General features: G+C 33.8%; 1 protein-coding gene across 2 annotated transcripts in view; it reads right to left on the bottom strand.

Annotated features, from left to right (window-relative positions):
• Nucleotides 1-18800, bottom strand: part of LOC127733903 (solute carrier family 23 member 1-like) — a 95113-nt gene that overhangs the window by 48318 nt on the left and 27995 nt on the right. The window contains exon 1 of one of the 2 annotated variants that reach the window (XM_052243354.1): nt 11187-11321. The exons of the other annotated variant lie outside the window; for it this stretch is intronic. The gene's annotated coding sequence lies outside the window, so the exon portion shown is untranslated. Of the gene's footprint in view, nt 1-11186; nt 11322-18800 lie in introns of those variants that run through there. 2 annotated transcript variants of the gene reach the window in all.

Below are 18800 nucleotides of genomic sequence, written 5' to 3'. Positions count from 1 at the left end.
AATTTTTTTCCCTCAAGATTTAAGAACTTGTCAATTTTCCAAAGAAAAAATTGGGGGGGGGGGGGTTCACAATTTATTTTGCTAATTCTTTGTATATAGTCTGAAAACAGATATACTAAGTATTGCGCAACAGCACAGTGTATTGCACAACAGCAAGAAATCTTCAATTGAATATAAATTCAAATCATACAACCAATTTCAAGTTCTTTGACACATTTATTCCGTGTAAGAAACCTATAATGTGTCAAATATTTAATTACTATTCAAATTCAGACCTGTATCAAGCTTGAATATTGTGTCCATTTTTGCCCCAACTGTTCAGGTTTGGACCTCTGCGGTCGTATCCAGCTGCGCCCGGCGAAGCAGTTTATTGATGTTTAAAATCGTCTTACCAATTGTACCCCCTGTAACATTTGCCTGTTTAAAATCGTCTTACCAATTGTACCCCCTGTAACATTTGCCTGTTTAAAATCGTCTTACCAAGTGTACCCCCTCCACCCTTTTGTGACACATTTAAAGCTACGATTTTTTTTTTAAGGTTTAATTGCTCAAATGTATAATTTACATATCAATAAATGATTAACTTGATAAATTATAACCACTGTGTGTGTACAAGATATTTTATGTTTTACATCGTCTGACCAATAGTACCCCCTCCCCCTCCCCAAACCACCAAAAGTAACATATTTGATGTTCAAAATCGTCTTACCAATTGTAGTGAAAGCATATCCTTGTAAAAACTTTCACACGTTATAACAGAAGTGGACGATGATGACCGGTGAGATGTTGACACTTCCAATTTGTTTTACCACCAGGTGAACAGCAGGAAGACAAACACTTGTCAAAATGACAGTTGGTGAACATAAAAAAAATGTTTTATTGAATAAAATAAATGCTTTGTATACCAATGTAAAGAGGATGTATTAGTAGTCATACTGGGATTTAAATTAAATGGTGATACCTTCTCATAATGACAAAATGTAAATTAATGATTGATAAAGTATCATCAGTAAGAAAACGTTTTGTTACATTATGTTGAAACTTTGATTCATAGTATGATGAAAGGGGTGTAGGCAACAGACGTATTTCCTGATGTGCTGTTTAACCAGTGTCCCAGTTAGGGAGAAAGTTGACCGCTCACACATATTTTTAATCAAAACCATTTGTTTGTATGTCAGGAGTTAGCAATTCAGTGGTTGTCATTGGTTACTGTCTGCAATATTTGTTTTTCGTTGATTGAGTTTAGCATAAAATTGAAAAGTTTCACAATTTGTCATTCCCGAGTTGTCAGAGCGAATGAAATTGTGTTATCTGCCATACTAAGCAATTTCAGTTGATACAATATGCCAAGCTCCTATAGGGTTGGTTTACTTAAATCACCACATAACCAAAGTTTCTTAAGGCTAAGGTTGAAGTAGCTTCTACGAAAGTTTTATGGACGCCATCATGACTTAGTGGACCGTAAGGAAAACCCTCGACACCGTGGCGACCATACACTTTATGTCATCAGTCCCTATGACTTGGACTCATCCTTCCTTCCTCGTTCATGAAATATCACTGCATTCTTTAATTCAATCATTTTACTGTAAACTCTATTTTAAGTGTCTTCCTGTGAACTTTATTTCAAGCATATTACTATGAACTTTATTTCAAGCATTTTACAGTAAACTCTTACTGTACACATTATTTAAAGTATCTTCATGTGAACTTTATTTCAAGCATTTTACTATAAACTCTTACTGCAAACTCTATTTAAAGTATCTACATGTGAACTTTATTTCAAGCATTTTACAGTAAACTCTTACTGTACACATTATTTAAAGTATCTTCCTGTGAACTTTATTTCAAGCATTTTACTGTAAACTCTTACTGTAAACAATCTCCATACGAAGAAAACAAACAAAAATCAATTTCTCCCTGCAAAATGTTTCCATTCCAAACACTACTCCCGTGGTATCCCTTTCAGTCAGGCATTGCGAATCAAAAGAATATGCTCAACTGAAAATACGCAGCATGTTCGACTTGGACAACTATGTATACATCTAGTTGTTCGAGGATACAATAATAACAGTGTCGATACAGCTTTCGAAAAAGCAAACACGATGAACCGCAAAGAACTTCTGGGGTACAATGATAAGAATAAAGGAGTCAACAGGACACCTCTTGTACTCACTTACAATCCTGATTTTAAAAATGTGTCATCCATTGTTCGAAAGCATTGGAAAGTTCTAGAAAATGACTCCAATTTGAAAAAAAGTATTTTCCTCACCGCCAGTCATGGCCTTCAGAATTAGTGACAGTTGTATTAACAAAGCAATCTACTCCACCTCCTGGTTACTACAAACCATGTGGGAGAAGGAATTGCTTATGTTGTAAAGCTGCCAATACTAGCAGTTCTTTCATCAGCTCCTTTACAAAACAAAGTTATACCATACGTAATTAATTCCAACTGTAAAACGGAGAACTCAATATATGTATCAACATGTAACACCTGTGGCATTCAGTACGTGGGAGAAACAATGGACAAATTTAATATTCGGCTAAATAACCATCGATTATGGTACAAAACCAACAGTCTTCCTGAGAACATTATTTCAAGCATCTTAGACCCCGTTTACACTTGCACGAAATTGAATCGATGTAAAAAATTCGATCTTTTAAAATCTAGTGCGCTTATACTGCAACATAGGACGAATCGGTCTGCCCTAATAGCCTTACATTTCGTTAAAAAAAAGAAGATTGTAAAAATAGAATATAATAACGTGTGTATTTCATAAAATAGTTTATCAGAATTAGACATGCAGTATTTAATTATCTTTTTGATTCACATTTCACAAGTCATTAAACAAAGAAATGTGAAGACTATAACTGATAAGGGAAGGGTCATTTCGTTTGAACATGTGGAATTTGCAGACAAAATTTAGGATTTATCTATTCAGAAAAATGATGCAAACGTGGGAATATATTTCTTTATAAAAATAAGAAGATGTGATATGATTGCTAATGAGAAAACTCTCCACAATAGACGTTGTTTATACTAGAACACACCCGCGAAATCGCGGGTATTAAGAGTATAGTTGAAAGTATATAAACTGTTAATTGATGAATTTTTGTAAAAGGTTTTATGACTGGAGAATTTCAGGAAAGGTATCAAATGTCATAGGTACTTGGGGACGGGACAACTGTTTTAGCCCTCCCCTTTTTTTTTCCAAAGTCCGTTAATTTTTGTTTTCTGTTAATTTTAATTATTTTCGCGTTTTCTGTATACTATGAACATACATATATACTATAAATAACGTGTATTAGCTATTTACTATCAATTCCAAGTTTACTTTCCACGGCGGTAACTGATATATATTATATATAGAGACTCTCTATATAATGGTAACAGGAGGGCCGGGTGGCTATGCGTCACCGTTCCCTCATGTTCATTAAACGCGTCCGTATCATTCGGACAAAGGTTCGTTCCACTGAGTCTGAGCTCTGGCAATTGAGACAAAATACAGATGTTCAGATACTTTATGAAGCCTAAACATTCACTTAGTTAGGTAAAATTCACAGTCTATGAGTGCACAGCTATTTTAACTCCTTTTCGTGCAATTGTGACCCCAAACCAAATGTTTTATTATAATAAGTCTATTATTTTCACAAGTTCATATTAAAGGGTATAATTCCTTCATAAGAATGGCAAAGTCTTCTATAAAATATCCAGTAAGTTGGATGAAACGTCTACAAAATCATCACAATACAATTTCATATAATTATTCAGTTCATTATTCCGCTCTGCCAGGGTGATAGTGTTTATTTTGCGTCATCCAATATTCTTGCAAAGGGAGATTATTTTAGCATCTCCGTTACATAATATATCAGTGACCGCCGTGGATAGTAGATTTGGAATTGATAGTAAATAACAAATACACTTTATTTATAGCATATATATGATCATGGTGTACAGATAAACGCGAAAATAATTGTCCCCAAGTACTTTAGTATGAAAATTACGTGTAATTTTAAACAGTCCTAAACGGAAGTCTTGTCTATGACTTAAAAGTGCGTCCGATGACGGAAACAATATTCGGACGCCTTTATTTTCGTTTTTCTCCCAAAATAACCCAAACTGAATAATCATAAGAATGGATGACAAATGCGACTATGCATGGTACCTATAGGACATAAGGGCATGATGATTAATTTATTGTGGAAGGAAGAAAAGCGACACACAAAATGAGGTCTTCTCATTTAATAGTATAGATAGATATACATTGTATGAACTTTACTTAATTCAATCACTTTACTGTAAACTTTATTTCAAGCATCGTACTATAAAATTTGTTTCAAGTATTTTATTAGCTTAATTTCAAGCATTTTTCTATGAACTTTATTTCAAGCATGGTAATGTGCGCTTTTTTTTTCAAGCATCTTACTGTGAACTCTATTACAAGATTCGTATTGAGAAGTTTATTGCAAGCATATTACTATGCACTTTATAGCAAGCGTATTACTATGAACTTTATTGCAAGCATATATACGTGCCGTCTTATTCAAGCATTTTGCTGTGAACTTTATTTCAAGCATCTAACTAGAAACTTTATTTCAAGCATCTAATTAGAAACTTAATTTCAAGCATCTTACTAGAAACTTTATTTCAAACATCTTACTAGAAACTTTATTTCAAGCATCTTACTATAAGCTTTATTCCCAGCATGTTTCGGTGAACTTCATTTCAACCATCGTTATGTTCTATTTCAAGCATCTTCCTATGAGCTTTATTCCTAGCATGTTTCAGTGAATTTTATTTCAATCATCGTTATGTTCTATTTCAAGCATCTTACTATGAGCTTTATTCCAAGCATGTTTCAGTGAACTTTATTTCAACCATTATTATGTTCTATTTCAAGCATCTTACTTTTAGCTTTATTCCAAGCATGTTTCAGTGAACTTTATTTTAACCATCGTTATGTTCTATTTCAAGCATCTTACTATGAATTTTATTGCAACCATCTCACTTAGATGTGACAACGCACACATGGTATAGCTTGTTCAAATGAAGCGTCATATCAAATTTCAAGAAGGTCTGGATTTGTAGCAAAAGCGTGTCAAAAAGTTCATACATGGGCATTATGTTACAGAATATGTAAGTATTAGGTAAACAGAAAGTTGAATGTGAAAACGCATTACACTTTACAGCATACTTTATAAAGTTGGCATTACACTTTACCGCATACTGGTATAATTTAAAAGCTTGCATTACACTTAACAGCATACTGATATAAAGCTTGCATTACACTTTACAGCATACTGATATAAAGCTTGCATTACACTTTACCGCATACTGATATAAAGCTTGCATTACACTTTACAGAATACTCATATAAAGCTTACATTACACTTTACCGCATACTGATATAAAGCTTGCATTACACTTTACAGCATACTGATAAAAAGCTTGCATTACACTTTACCGAATACTGATATAAAGCTTGCATTACACTTTACAGCATACTGATATGAAGCTTACATTACTCTTTACCGCATACTGATATAAAGCTTGCATTACACTTTACAGCATACTGATATAAAGTTTGCATTACACTTTACCGCTAAAGCTTGCATTACACTTTACCGCATATTGATATGAAGCTTACATTACTCTTAACCGCATACTGATATAAAGCTTGCATTACACTTTACCGCATAATGATATAAAGCTTACATTACACTTTACCGCATACTGATATAAAGCTTGCATTACACTTTACAGCATACTTATATGAAGCTTACATTACACTTTACAGCATACTGATATAAAGCTTACATTACACTTTACCGCATACTGATATAAAGCTTACATTACACTTTACAGCATACTTATATAAAGCTTACATTAAACTTTACCGCATACTGATATAAAGCTTGCATTACACTTTACAGCATACTTATATAAAGCTTGCATTACACTTTACAGCATACTTATATGAAGCTTGCATTACACTTTACCGCATACTGATATGAAGCTTGCATTACACTTTACAGCATACTTATATAAAGCTTGCATTACACTTTACCGCATACTTATATGAAGCTTGCATTACACTTTACCGCATACTGATATGAAGCTTGCATTACACTTTACTGCATACTGATATAAAGCTTGCATTACACTTTACCGCATACTGATATGAAGCTTGCATTACACTTTACCGCATACTGATATAAGGCTTGCATTACACTTTACCGCATACTGATACGAAGCTTACATTTCTCTTTACCGCATACTGATATGAAGCTTGCATTACACTCTACCGCATACTGATATAAAGCTTACATTACACTTTACCGATTACTGATATAAAGCTTGCATTACACTTTACCGCATACTGATATAAAGCTTACATTACACTTTACCGCATACTGATATAAAGCTTGCATTACCCTTTACCGCTCAAGCTTGCATTACACTTTACCGCATACTTATATAAAGCATACATTACACTTTACAGCATACTTATACAAAGCTTGCTATCAAATATCAGGAAGTTTTATGAACTGCAGTTCCCTGGGAAAATTTTAACGAACAATTTATAGGACGGAAACAAGCCGGAACGGATGACATAACGGACATACGCAATCCAGTATATCCCCACTCCCTCGTGGCAAGGGAGGATTAATACTTTTTTACATTTTGTCTTATTTTCTTTTCTGCAGAGGGATGAACAACTTGTCTATATTTTTACTGGATATAAAGGTCATAGGTCATATATTTCATCATTTTGTACGACATCATTGACATTCTAAGGTATCATCGCAGTATAGTACAATAAGACAAGCAAACCACTTACTCATGTACGAAACGAAAAGAGAAAAAGGCACAGTTATAACTACTGCGTTTTGTCTATGTTAGATTTTGATGAAGTGTCTAATTCATTTTTAATGAATCATTTTGAGTTCAACTTTCAAGTTTTGTGCAAAAAAGTTTACAACAAGATGAATTTCATTTGGCAATTTCCATTTTTAAACCGTATAACTGATTAACTAATTTGAATGTACTTTTACTTATAATAGTTGTGTTCTATTAATGCATACTGATTGTCATATTATCTGGTCATAAGAAAGGGGATGTGGATAAGCCAGCAATCCGACAAAACAACAACATACTGGAATGTCTCTTCAATCACTGAATACTGTGTTGATATTTTATAGGATCAAGGTCTTACTTCAATATAATATTTATCAATTTACCCCTCATCTTTTATAAACAAGTACACGACAACGGAAAATATATAAAATCCTTTATTATAAAATAACGAGACGGTTTTACGTAAATACGAAACTTTATAATGTTATGTTAATCAATAACCCTTCGATAGTTTACAATGAACTGATTGTTAAAGTTTATATGTGATCCAATACCAAAAATGGATACTCCTGTATAGCGTTACTGATCAAAGTATGAAACCTTCGTGTGGAGTACTCATATGTATATATATATATATATATATATTGTCCAAAACAATTCGTTAATTCTTGTAAAATATATTCCCAAATGAGCACACAGTACAATGCAGATCGTGACTTAATAGTGGTAAATAAATAATCTTTATTATTAAATAATTATAATCTGCACTCCATGTATAAACAGCGTGACACGTTTCATGTTTCAGCTTACAAGGATGTATGTTGACAAGTAACATACACAACTAGACAAATTTACAAAAAATAGATTTTTAATTTACTATTATGATTCCTATTATATGTTTATTTCAATGTTCTTCTATATTTATACTTGTTTTAAACACATGACAAATGCACGAGATACAGAGTTATGTATAAACTATTTCTTTAAACGATATAAAAGTTGTAAATAATACAAAAATCGTTTATGTAAATCCATTTATGAAAAAACTATACATCTTGTAAACACTTTCGCTTAATCAAGATACCTTAAATATATTCAATGGTATCGCTATCACCGATCTACATCTGTTTAAGTAGAAGACAAGGTTGTACCTTGTAGAGAGAGTCACTTTTTCATACGAAATAGGTAGACAACTTGTAGGAGCTTGTATCGCTCACTTGGAATATATGCATAATAAAACTGCTTTTCTTCTAGAATTCACTGATATAATGCTTTGGCAGTTGACAATAGCATAATTTGTATGTAAAAAGTAAAATAACGAACTCCAAGGGAAAACATCACAGTCAGTGAATTTAAAATGTCAAGGAATAAAACAATTACAGTAAAACACGATTGAAATTAATGTCAAAACACCATTCAAAAATTTTTACAATGTCAAAACACCATTTTAATCTTTTACAATGTCAAAACACCATTTTAATCTTTTACAATGTCAAAACACCATTCAAAAACTTTTACAATGTCAAAACACCATTTAAAACTTTTACAATGTCAAAACACCATTTAAAACTTTTACAATGTCAAAACACCATTCAAAAACTTTTACAATGTCAAAACACCATTCAAACCTTTTACAATGTCAAAACACCATTTAAAACTTTTACAATGTCAAAACACCATTTAAAACTTTTACAATGTCATTACAATGTCAAAACACCATGCGTCCATGGCGCTTTTCTGGATTTATCTTCATTAGGGACGCTCAAATCCAAAAATTAACAGTTACAATAAAAATTGATAAACATATAAACATATCGGTTGTTGATAAATATAGAATAATGGCATTTTTGTTTTTGATACTGACTTTATCAGCAAGAAAATAAAGCGAGCCCATTAGGGCGAGCTGATATTCGAGATGATGAAGTCAGTATCAAATAATAAAATTCCATTATGTTTTTTATCGGCAATTTATCTTAACTGTATGTTTTTTTTGGTTGAGAATATGAAATAAAATGAAATAGTTAGTAAAACTATTTTAACGCGTACAAAACGTTGAGATAGTTGTTCGGTTGTATGAATGAAGTCGCGTGCATTTTATTGATCAATTGATGCGGATGGACATGAACACGTGGCGTTGATCTACTGATTCATGACGTCATTGCCTAATATTTTCGAGTATGAAATCCTGTCCATGATATAGAAAATGTTAGGCAGTAAAATCAAAGGGGAAATGTACAAATTGACGATAAACATATTTATACGTAACGGTAATTGATAAACATATATATACGTAACGGTAATTGATAAACATATATATACGTAACGGTTATTGATAAACATATATATACGTAACGGTTATTGATAAACATATATATATGTAACGGTAATTGATAAACACATATATACGTAACGGTAATTGATAAACATATATATACGTAACGGTTATTGATAAACATATATACGTAGCGACTTTGATAAAAAAAAATATATACTAGTACGTAGCGGTTATTGATAAACATATATAACTCACGGGGGGGGGGGGGGGGGTCTAAACATGGGATTTTGGGTACAGTTGTGCAGCTTGGATTTAAAAAACACCCTCCATTCATATATTGAATAATTGTGAAATCCCTACCTATACATATATTTCACAGCGAAATCATAACCAATTCATATATTTATCAGCTCAAATAGTACAGACTCCTGAATTTGTAAAGGTTTAAATCTATAGTCTGACCCTCTATAAAGGCTTAAGTATGAAGTCCGACTCCTGAATGTGTAAAGGTTTAAATCCATAGTCTTACCCTTTATAAAGGCTTAAATATGAAGTCCGACTCCTGACATTGTAAATGTTTAAATCTATAGTCTGGTTTAAATCTATAGTCTGACCCTCTTTAAAGGCTTAAGTATGATGTTCTACTCCTGACATTGTACAGGTTTAAATCTATAGTCTGATCCTCTATAAAGGCTTAAGTATGAAGTCCGACTCCTGAATGTGTAAAGGTTAAAATCTTCAATCTGACCCTCTATAAAGGCTTAAATATGAAGTCCGACTCCTGAACTTGTAAAGGTTTAAATCTATAGTCTGGCCCTCTATAAAGGCTTAAATATGAAGTCCGACTCCTGAATTTGTAAAGGTTTAAATCTATAGTCAGACCCTTTATAAAGGCTTAAATATGAAGTCCGACTCCTGACATTGTAAATGTTTAAATCTAATTGTCAAGTTTATTGTCTGATCCACATAAAAGTCGAAATCAAACTGTACAGTTTATAGTCGGATCCCCATAAAAATCGAAATCTAACTGTACAGTTTAAAGTCTGATCCTCATGAAAGTCGAAATCTAACTGTACAGTTTATAGTCTGATCCCAATGAAAGTCGAAATCAAACTGTACAGTTTATAGTCTGATCCCAATGAAAGTCGAAATCAAACTGTATAGTTAATAGTCTGATCCCCATAAAAGTCGAAATCTAACTGTATAGTTAATAGTCTGATCCCCATAAAAGTCGAAATCAAACTGTATAGTTAATAGTCTGATCCCCATAAAAGTCGAAATCTAACTGTACAGTTTATATTCCATATAAAAGACTAGATCTGACTGTACTTTTTACATGTATAGTGTGATCCCTATATGGACTAAATCTAACTTTCCTTTTTATAGTAAGATACACGTACCCATTAAAGCTTGTATCCAACTGTTTAGTATATAATAGAAGTAATGAAGGCTTACTTACATCTCAACTTAAAACCAAAGTATCGTTTAAACATGAAAGTATTCCTCTTCTTACAGTATAAATAATAAGTATTTGTAGGTAGAAACATGTATATACTCACAAATATATTCAATATAGCCAGATGTTCACATTTAGAATGAATTTCACACCAATAAACTAATATACCTTGTAATTTCACCGACAACAGATTGTAAAATGTCATTTAGGTTTCAGAATTTCAATGGACATATGCAGGTGAAAAATAAAACAATCATATCTATCTCAACTCAAAATTTATGACCACAAATAAAATAAAACAGGGCAAAATGCAAAACAAGAAAATGAAATGCGGGGTCCAGTATACTTCTGAAATTTCAAAACTGTACTTCTGGCATAGTTTAAAATAACTGTGAATGCTTTCCAGCATGCATGTCAAAATTACAGAAAAACATCAAAGAGGTATTTCTAATTCCTATTATAGGAGTTATAGTATATAAAGTCAACAGACCCTTCTTAAGGGGCCACCGCAAGGGCTTTCTCTAATCTAATTGTGTTGATTGTCTCGTGTCTTAGATTTAGATAATTTCTATCAACAAGTAAAGAAAAAACAATCTTACCTTTTACGTGTTAATCTAGTTAAAGGCCAGTTGCTATTCTGTTGTCAGTATATGAGAAATGTGATTTAAATATTTATAAGATATGCGTGATAATATAAAGAGACGACGCACCAAGTAGATTTTCAAACATTTGTAAATATTAAAGGGTCCTGAACGTGCATATAACAAACATATTAAAGATGTCGCATATACATTGTATATATACGTAGAGCATTTCTATCGTGAACATTTTACAGGTAAATAATAGTTCAACATTTAATTAATAATAATTAATCATATTAAAAACCTTTTGATTTAATAACGATCTGTTTTAGTAATTTTGTAATTATGAGGAATTTGTTGAAATAATTGATACTATAGAGAATCCTGTATCGCTTATCTGGCATTTTTACATAAAATTGATCAAATCATGTACATGTATGATTGCAATAGGAATAGTTGTGTTCAACAAAAACAGTTAATATATAGACTAAACAATTGTCTTATCAGACAGTAGGTTTTTGAATTTCTCAACAATATGAGCATTTATTTCTATGTCATATTTTCTCAATCCACGACAGATGACGGACGCTAAGTGATGAGAAAAGCACACACTGGCCTTTTAGGCCAGGTGTGCTAAAATAATTTTCAGTTTATTTTGACTTTGCAGAAATATTGTGCCAAATAAACATACAATTTAAAATGACTACAAAGATGTCGTGTGGAATTCGCCATGTTTAACAGGTGTAAAAGTCACAGGCACTTTTCTGAGACAAGTGTGTGTAAAAGTAACAAAGCAACCGAACAAAACAAATCCATAAATATAAAATTAATGCAGTTATGTTTGTTTCATTCAAATTCAAACATATCAAAAAGAATGAATCTTAGCAATAACCATATACTAAAAGTTGTTAATTTCACGCTGTATATACCATATGACGTATTTCTATTGTTACTAAAACAGGGACGTAAGTTGTACATCAAATGAAACCATTGTTATGTACTGTTACATTATAATGATATACATGTATTGTTGGAAAGAATCATTGTGGCTTCAACAACACGAAAAACAAACGTAAGTTAGATTTATTGCATTTATTTTCTGACTTGTGACGTATTAATTGATTTATAATTTCTCTGGTGACCTTTACAGGTTAAAGTATTTAAAATTAGTTTCAATAAAAGCAAACGTGAAATTGGAACATATATATAAGAGTCAAAATATCTATATTATCTTCAATATACCTTTAAAGGGGGATGATTTAGATAACATTTGAGATATTTATAACTTCTCAAGAAGTCGTTTTTTATAAAATATCAGCTTTCATGGCTTTTCGGTGTTTAAAGGATATTAAAAAATTATAACAAAAATAACAGTCTATAAAAACTGACAAAATCAAACGCTATCAATCAACGGAACAAGTGAAAAACTACTGCCATATTCCGGACTTGGTACAAGAAAAAAGGTGGGTTAAACCTGGTTTTATAGCTAGCTAAACCTGCCACTCGTATGACAGTTATTAACATATGGTAAAAACTTGTGAAAGAGCCAGATATATATCAAGAACTGAATTTTATTGTTTCGATTTTATTCATTGCTTCGCATCACGATGCGGAGCTATTAGTTTCAGTCGATAAACACGCCATCTTGAAAAGATTACTTATCACATATAGATTCTGATTGGTTGCTTTATGATGCGGCCGAGATACAGCAACAGCTATTGGCTTAAATGAGATAAAGAATTACAGACTTTTTCGTCTCAGGATAAGACATCAAATGCCGGAAAATTAACTATGTGTATTTCAGTTCCGATCAACTGTCATTAATTCATATTCGTTTTATAATGCATATATTGTACACTGAAATTCAATATTGAAATATCAATTATTGATTTTATTTGCTTTGTTAATCTGCAATATGCACGATTTTTTTTGCTAAACAATGTTTCTATACAATGTTTACAAAAATGCATTATCTGTATTTTATAACTTCTACCAATCTAGGCACACCTCCAGAGTGGTGTCCATTTGTAAATGTTTTAATTATCAACAAGTAAAGTGAACAAAATTTTAAAAGCATGGGTGTATAACGCACACTCTTAAAGTGGAACAACATCATTTTCACTGAAACTAATATCTATTGCTGTTTACAATTGCTTCGCATTGCAAGCTTTATGGTAAATCGACAAAAGTGTGTCAAAAATCGTATCTGATATTCTTCCGCAGTCACAAGTAACCTTCCATCATTACCGGACTGGACACAGAAATAACACGACGGGTGTTGTAAACGGTGAGAATGCTTACACTTCCGGAGCACCTGATTTCACTCCCGGTTTTTAGTCATATCAAGGATTTGTATATAAATCCTTGGTCACGAGAGTTCGTGTTGTTTCTTATTTATCTTTACTGTTGAAAATATCTTTTGGTTGTACAAGTCTTTGTTTACTCCTTTGATTGTAATTGTCTTCATCACTCGAAACCATGTTACTCTTAATCAACATACTAAACATTCATATATATCTAAATAAATTATATACATAACTAGCAATAAAAATCGCAAGTCAATGACCAGCTGAAAGAACTAGAAAACCACTCTCCACAAAGACACATTGACAACTAAACACTGAACAGCCAGTTTAAAATTTCAGAAAAGTTCATCTTAATATATATATACAAAAATCGATATTCCAAGTCTAAGACATCCATTTTATATCAATCAATATCTAAAAATACCACATTTTAAATACTAAATCAACAACAACATTCACACATATCACCTTAAATTAGAATAGAGCGAAGCAGTCCACAGCTTTTTAGAAAGCTCATACATGTGATGTATTAAGAATCACATAATAATTCTATCCCAGCCGAACTGCGCATATAACATAATTATGATAATAAACGAAATTCGTCTAGATGTATCTTTTATACAGGGACCATTTTTACATGTAGGCTTATCTTATCTTTACATTAAAGAGTAAACAGTGCAGTCAGTTATCTAACCTTCATAAGGATAGCTAGGGTATATACCTGGCCTTACTATTCGGCAGTAACAACGTCAATGCGCAATCACGTCAGTTATCTAACCTGCATAAGGATAGCTAGGGTATATACCTGGCCTTACTATTCGGCGGTAACAACGTCAATGCGCAATCACGTCCTCAAGGGACGTTAAAAATCAAAAGGACCGTGTTAAAGAAGGTCACATTATCCTAACATAAAAGAGCTTAAGGAAATCTCTGAGGGGTTTCTATCCTATACAAACATGTTTAAAGAGGGTACTTTCTTAATTCAACCTCAATTTAGAGCCTATCCATTACTACATTGTTAAATTATTCTCGTTCTTAATTCACTGTTATATTTCCCAGTGACCATTAATAAACTAAAATCCATCCATCAGCGAATAGTGTAAGAAGGATTATCTAAGATAACGATAGGATCAGTGAATAGCGTAGGAAGGACTGTCTAAGATAACGATAGGATCAGCGAATAGCGTAGGAAGGATTATCTAAGATAACGATAGGATCAGCGAATAGCGTAGGAAGGATTATCTATGATAACCATATGATCAGCGAATAGCGTAGGAAGGATAATCTAAGATAACGATAGGTAGGAAAACAGGACGGACATCTGACGGTTACTACAAAAGTTAGCCACGTATGGATGTACAAGGAAAACCGGACGCACAGCTGACGGTTACTACAAAAGTTAGCCACGTGTGGATGTACAAGGAAAACAGGACGGACATCTGACGGTTAATACAAAAGTTAGCCTCGATCGTGTGGATGTACAAGGAAAACAGGACGGACATCTGACGGTTACTACAAAAGTCAGCCACGTGTGGATGTACAAAGAAAACAGGACGGACATCTGACGGTTACTACAAAAGTTAGCCTCGTGTGGGTGTACAAAGAAAACAGGACGGACATCTGACGGTTACTACAAATGTTAGCCACGTATGGATGTACATAGGTATTACAAGGTATAGCTGCATGTGTATACCATAGTTACCGTATGGTTGTCTTTACCTTATCGCTGTACATAGCTAAACAGGTATTGTATATTATACACCTGTTGTTTATAACAATAAATGTGTATACCTGTTGGCCAAATATGTAATTTAAAACTGTCATACTTCATGTAAGTTTGTTACTTGGTATTGAGCTGGTTATAGATGTCTTGTAAATTAACTTAATTACAGGGTTTTTTTTGTTTTGTTTAGGAAAATCATGACAAAAAAGGTGTATCATCGAGGAAGTGACTTGCTTTGCATGTCATCGTGCGTTTGCATATTTGTCATAGTCGGTTACACGCTTTGATAATATTCCATAGTCGGTTACACGCTTTGATAATATTCCATAGTCGGTGCCACGCTTAGATAATATTCCATAGTCGGTTACACGCTTTGATTATATTCCATAGTCGGTTACACGCTTTGATAATATTCCATAGTCGGTGCCACGCTTAGATAATATTCCATAGTCGGTGCCACGCTTAGATAATATTCCATAGTCGGTTACACGCTTTGTTAATATTCCATAGTCGGTTACACGCTTTGATTATATTCCATTATCGGTGCCACGCTTTGATAATATTCCATAGTCGGTTACACGCTTTGATAATATTCCATAGTCGGTGCCACGCTTAGATAATATTCCATAGTCGGTTACACGCTTTGATTATATTCCATAGTCGGTGCCACGCTTTGATAATATTCCATAGTCGGTGCCACGCTTAGATAATATTCCATAGTCGGTGCCACGCTTAGATAATATTCCATAGTCGGTTACACGCTTTGTTAATATTCCATAGTCGGTTACACGCTTTGATAATATTCCATAGTCGGTTACACGCTTTGATTATATTCCATAGTCGGTGCCACGCTTAGATAATATTCCATAGTCGGTTACACGCTTTGATAATATTCCATAGTCGGTGCCACGCTTAGATAATATTCCATAGTCGGTTACACGCTTTGATTATATTCCATAGTCGGTGCCACGCTTTGATAATATTCCATAGTCGGTGCCACGCTTAGATAATATTCCATAGTCGGTGCCACGCTTAGATAATATTCCATAGTCGGTGCCACGCTTTGATTATATTCCATAGTCGGTGCCACGCTTTGATAATATTCCATAGTCGGTGCCACGCTTAGATAATATTCCATAGTCGGTGCCACGCTTTGATTATATTCCATAGTCGGTTACACGCTTTGATAATATTCCATAGTCGGTTACACGCTTTGATAATATTCCATAGTCGGTGCCACGCTTAGATAATATTCCATAGTCGGTGCCACGCTTTGTTAATATTTCATAGTAGGTGCCACGCTTAGATAACATTTCATAGTTGGTGCCACAGTATCGAGGACGATAAGGACATCTTGAAACAGGAAAACGAATAATGCTATACAAAAGTTGGATAGGAGGTCTTTGTTTAATACCAACAACAGAAACAAAAGAGGAGCTGGTATGGGAGGCTGGGACCTATGCAGAAGCAGTGGTGAGGTCAAATGTAGAATCACAGATAGATGGAGAACAGTCGCACAATGGGACATTACTCCTTTAGAACTTAGTCAATCTCCCAAAATTTAACAGTATTTCACAGCTAAAAACCAATGGTGTATGTGAGATTGTATACGTAAGCAATATACAAAGGGAAAGGAAAGATGGAAGGGAGGAGGTACTGTTTAACCAAATGCCAGCCCATTTGATCCATACTGATGGGAGGGAGGAGGTACTGTTTAACCAAATGCCAGCCCATTTGATCCATACTGATAGGAGGAACTCAAGGTGGTAATTCAAGGAGTGGACAATATAAGACCAGTCAAATGCAGGTTGAACAAAATGCTTCGCTGAGCGCAGCTGGATACGACCGCAGAGGTCCAACCCTGAACAGTTGGGGCAAAAATGGACACAATATTCACGCTTGATACAGGTCTGAAATTGGATTGTAATTAAATATTTGACACATAATAGGTTTCTGACACAAAATAACTGTAGTCAAAGAACTTAGAATTGGTTATATGATTTGAATTTATATTCATTTTTTTTTTGCTTTTGTGCAATACACTGTGCCTGTGCGAATTGACACCACCCCCCCCCCCCCCCCCCCCAAAAAAAAAAAAAAAAATTAACCCCCTTTTTTGTTTGCTTTTGTGCAATACACTATGCTGTTGAGTATTGAACCCCCCTCCCCCCCCCCCAAAAAAAAAAAAATCCTCAAATATGTGAATAAATATTTTTGCCCCTAATTCCTAAACGGTTTGAGTCATAACCCCCCAAAGCAAATCCTAACCACCCCTTTGTGGTATGGAAACGTGTGGTATAATTTCAGAGAGATCCATATACACTTAAACACAAGTAATTGTCTGGAAACTAGAAAAATGCCCTTGTGGGCCTCTTGTTGGCCCCTAATTCCTAAACTGTTAGGACCATAACCCCCAAAATCAATCCCAACGTTCCTTTTGTGGTTATAAACCTTGTGTTTAAATTTCATAGATTTCTATTAACTTATACTAAAGTTATTGTCCGGAAACCAACTGTCTTCGGACGACGACGACGACGACGTGATCCCAATATACGACCACGAAATTTTTTTGCGGTCGCATAAAAAGAAGTGAAGATAAACGATACGATCATAACATATCGATAATCATATCACATCTTCCTTTTTTTATATGGGTAAATTTTTGGTGAAAGGGGAAGGGGTTTGAATTGAAAATGTTTGACAGATTTTACCATTTATATGAAAGGTTCTGGGTGAAATCTGATAAGCGTCTTTCCTGGCTACTCGTAGCCTAGAAGGGCTCTAGACGAGTTGAACATCCGAGTCCACGATCGTTGGATGGATTCCGTTAAAGAAACTGTAGACTGTTTCAAGGGAAAGAAGGAGAATGTTATCTGTTTGACAGTTGTTACAGTCAACTTCGAAAGGAAATGGTAAACCCTGATGCTGGCCAGTTAGGGCTGCCTGTAGCATAGAAGAACCTGAGACGAGTGTATCATTCTTTTAAACATGAGACTTATTTACAATGACAGGGGAAGGGTTATCATTATCATATGTTTGTGCATGGAACGGTATGATGTGTGCATATAAATGTTAATAAGTTTTTTTAATATTTCCATCGTATTGGGTAGATCTTGAAAGGAACCCCTTGATACACGGAGTCTTCATAAATAGAAATAGGGGGAATGTAGTAGTATGTGGGTATTTAGGTCCGGAAATACACAGAATGATAGCATAACTAAAGGAATCATAGAACCTCCCTATAACGATGGACTATATCGTACTATTGTTTCATTGTTTACATCATTTTAAGCATGAACTTGCTAATGTAATATATTGTCTTACTTTGACAGTAAATCTTATAATACTAAACTTCAAATACCAAAAGTTTAAAGTTTTCCACACATCCAACGACCAATATAACAAGTGTTTAATACTCGGCAAAATATGGGAAAGACCATTTGATGTTCGGGGGGTGGGGACACGGGGGTTGAAAATGAATATCCTGGCCTGGTAAGAGCTAAAAATAAATAACCTTGCATAAGATAGGATGAAAATGAATATTCTGCAACACAAAATGCAGGAAACACTTGTGTATAAAAGCGAAAATAAATTTTCGCGGAA

The sequence above is a fragment of the Mytilus californianus genome, unplaced genomic scaffold, assembly GCF_021869535.1.
Source record: "Mytilus californianus isolate M0D057914Y unplaced genomic scaffold, xbMytCali1.0.p SCAF_3, whole genome shotgun sequence".
In the NCBI taxonomy this organism is placed as follows: domain Eukaryota; kingdom Metazoa; phylum Mollusca; class Bivalvia; order Mytilida; family Mytilidae; genus Mytilus; species Mytilus californianus.
Note: the sequence above shows the minus strand (reverse complement) of the source record. Positions and strands in the feature narration are given on the sequence as shown.